This window comes from Cebus imitator, unplaced genomic scaffold, assembly GCF_001604975.1.
Source record: "Cebus imitator isolate Cc_AM_T3 unplaced genomic scaffold, Cebus_imitator-1.0 Scaffold85, whole genome shotgun sequence".
NCBI lineage: Eukaryota > Metazoa > Chordata > Mammalia > Primates > Cebidae > Cebus > Cebus imitator.
In genome coordinates this window covers 2,797,214-2,800,914 of record NW_016107400.1, presented here as the reverse complement: position 1 = coordinate 2,800,914, position 3,701 = coordinate 2,797,214, and the positions used below count along the sequence as shown (strand labels likewise).

Here is a 3,701-nt window from a genome sequence, read left to right as displayed (position 1 = left end):
TGGTGGCACAGGCCTGTGGTCCTAGCCACTCAGAAGGCTGAAGTGGGAGGATGGCTTAAGCCCAGGAGGCGGAGGTTGCAGTGAGCTAAGAGCACATCGCTGCACTCCAGGCTGTTAAATGTATGTGGTCTCTCCCCCAGTTCCTGCCACAGAGCTCCTAATACCTTGGGAGATTTCCTGGGTGATAGGAGCATCTTTTATCCTCATGAGGTGACTCCCAATGGGCTTCTGCAGGGCTTCAGGATGGGGTCTGGTCACCAGAAAGACCAAGCTGTGATTAGAAGGCTGGAACTTTCAGCCCTATTCCCCATCCTTTGGGAAGGTAAGAGGGGCTAGAGATTGAGTTAATAATCCATCATGCCTATGCAATGATGCCTCCTAAAAAAACGATAAAAAATGGGATTTAAGAAGGCGAGGTTATCATGAACCAAGATTGTGCCACTGCACTCCAGCCTGGGTGACAGAGTGAGACCTTGTCTCAAAAAGAAAAGAAAAGAAAAGAAAAGAAAAGAAAAACCGAGGTGCAGGGAGGGTTGAAGAGCTTCCAGGTGGCTGAACAAGAACACACTGAGGTACCTGGAGGGGACATGAAAGCTACGTGTGCCCCTCTCCCTGGACCTCATCCCACGTACCTCTTTATATGGTTGTTCATCTGTATTATTTGTAATACCCTTAATAATAAACCGATAAGGATAAGTAATTGTTTCCCTAGTTCTGCGAGCAATTGTAGCAAATTACCGAACACGATGGAGGGAGGCAGGGGACCTCCCAATGTGTAGCGAAGCTGGAATTTAACTTTTTTTTTTTTTTTGGAGACAAGAGTCTCACTTTGTAAGCCTGGAGTGCAGTGGTGCGACCACGGTTCACTATACCCTCGACATCCTGGGCACAAGTGATCTTCCTGCCTCTGCCTCCCGAGCAGCTAGAAGTACAGGTGCAGCACCACCCTCTACTATTTTTTTATTTTTTGTAGAGATGGGGTATTACTATGTTGCCCAGGCTGGTCTCGAACTCCTGGGCGCAAAGGATCCTCCCACCTAGCATCCCAAAGTGCTGGGATTACAGCCATGAGCCACCACACCTAGCCAGGGCTGTCTTACTAAGGGCCTTGCCCTCAAACCTGTCGAGTCAGATTCTAACTCCTGGTGACTGCTGCCTGAATGGAGGTGAACCGCAGTCTAGGGGAGGAAGAGAAGCACCTCCCATTGGTGTCCATTTGCTGCTTTTGTCTGCCTGGCACCCATTCCTCCATCTCACAGGCTTAATACCCCAAATTCTCTTTGAGAAAACATCTCTCCCCCACACTCAGTTCCTCCAGGCCTGGTGGGATGAACTCTGCTCCCAGTTCCCAGGGTGAGCATTAGACCTAATCCAATCGACCTACTTATTCTATACAACGGGTCACCAATGCTGGGTCGGGGTAGGGAGCATAACAAAACTGGGTCAATGAAAAGTGCTGGAGAAAAGCATTTTCCTGCTGCTGATGTTGCTAATCTAACAGGATAGGCCTGGAGCTGCTGCAACTATTCTTAGCTATTCTGTTATGGTGTTAAATCAAGTTTGGCCTAAAGCTGCCTCCTTACATATTTTAAGTTTGGCCTAAAGGATTCTCTGCACACAGTGAACTATAACCTCACCGGACATGTAAATAGACTGTAACCTACTCTTGTGCCAATCACCAAGTTTCAACCAATCAAACAGGGCTAACTGTTGAAATTGTTCAAATAAGGCAAATGCTGAGCTGTAACCGATCCAGCTATTTCTGTACCTCACTTCTGTTTTCTGTACATCACTCCGTTTTCTGTCCATAAATCTTCTTCTACCACATGACTGTGCTGGAGTCTCTCTGAACCTGCTCTGGCTAGGGAGGCTGCCCAATTCACGAATTGTTCTTTGCTCAATTAAGCTCCATTAAATTTAATCTGGCTGAGAATTTTCTTTTTTTTTCCTTTTTATTTTTTTGAGATGACATCTTGCTCTACTGCCCAGGCTGGAGGGCAGTGGCGCAATCTCAGCTCACTGCAACCTCCGTTTCCTGGGTTTAAGCAATTCTCCTGTCTTAGTCTCCTGAGTAGCTGGGACCACCGGCACACACTACTGCACCCAGCTAATTTTTGTATTTTTAGTAGAGATGGGGTTTCACCATGTTGACCAGACTGGTCTTGAACTCCTGACCTCAGGTGATCCACCCATTTCAGCCCCGCAAAAGTGCTGAAATGACAGTTATGAGGGATGGCACCCGGCCAAGAATTTTATTTTAACATGGGGAATGGGTACCTGAAAATGAAAGCAACTGTGGCTGTGGTGAGGTCACCCACGGTCACAAAACACCGGGGGACTGAGGGGTCGTGGGAGGCTGAACCTCAGTCTTGGGGGTCTTCTGCTTTCTGCAATCATTCCCAGAGCCGCCATGCTGACAATCGCATGTCTCCAACATGACAACTATGTAGTTTCTATCACTTGCCAGTAAGATAACACCAACCTGGCAGACAGGGACCAGCCAAGTCTCTTGCCTACTTTTAATTTTTAAATAAACCCACAGATAGACTAAGATGCTATTCAGGTCAGCACTCTCTGCTGGCAATTAGAGTGACTCTTATATTCCACATACGAAAATTAAAAGTCAAGATACAATTTGTTGACACAGCCAAATCGGGAACAAAGTCATCCCATTGACATGGCGACCTCACTAATGAGGAAGACAGGGAGCAAAAATAGTGGCGGGAGAGACCAATATTACAAAAAAGAGGCAGTGAACAAATTGGTTGACTTAAATATGCAGGCCGGGAGAGGCGGCTCACACCTAGAATCCCAGCACTTTGGGAGGCCAAGGCGGGTGGATCACCTGAGGTTAGGGGTTTGAGACCAGGCTGACCAACGTGGCAAAACCCTGTCTCTACTAAAAATACAAAAATTAGCAAAAATTCACAGAGTGTGGTGGTGTGTGCCTATAATCCCAGCTACTTGGAAGGCTGAGGCAGGAGAACTGCTTGAACCTGGGAGGCAGAGGTTGCAGTGCGCTAAGATCGCACCACTGCATTCTAGCCTGGGTGACAAAGTGAGACACTTCAATCTCAAAAATAAATAATAAAAACATTTAAAAAAAAATCAGGCTGGGCATGGTGGCTCACACCTGTAATCTTACCACTTTGGGAGGTAGAGGCGGGCAGACTGAGCTCAGGAGTTCGAGACCAGCCTGGGCAACGTCGTGAAACCCCATCTTACTAAAAAAATACAAAAACTTAGCCAGGCATGGTGGCATGTGCCCATACTCCCAGCTACTCAGGAGGCGGAGACACGAGAATCCCTTAAATCCCCAGAGGCAACGGTTGCAGTGAGCCAAGATCACGCCACTACACTCCAGCCTGGGTGACAGAGCAAGACTGTCAGGAAAAAAAGAAAAATCAAATATGTACAAGTGGCTATCACTGGAAAAATGAAAAAGACTCAGGAACACTGTCTTTCATTTCAAGGGTCAAGAATATCATTTAGAATGACCCTTAACAGCAGGGCGCGGTGGCTCATGCCTGTAATCCCAGCATTTTGGGAGGCCGAGGCGGGTGGATCACGAGGTCAAGACATCGAGACCGTCCTGGTCAAGATGGCGAAACCCCGTCTCTACTAAAAATACAAAACATTAGCTGGGCATGGTGGCGCGTGCCTGTAATCCCAGCTACTTGGGATGCTGAGGCAGGAGAATT

At 47.5% G+C, this 3,701-nt stretch overlaps 1 protein-coding gene across 1 annotated transcript in view; it reads right to left on the bottom strand.

The window, feature by feature from the left end:
• VPS35L (VPS35 endosomal protein sorting factor like) overlaps positions 1-3,701 on the bottom strand; it is a 140,599-nt gene that overhangs the window by 127,403 nt on the left and 9,495 nt on the right. The gene's annotated exons all lie outside the window — the stretch shown is intronic.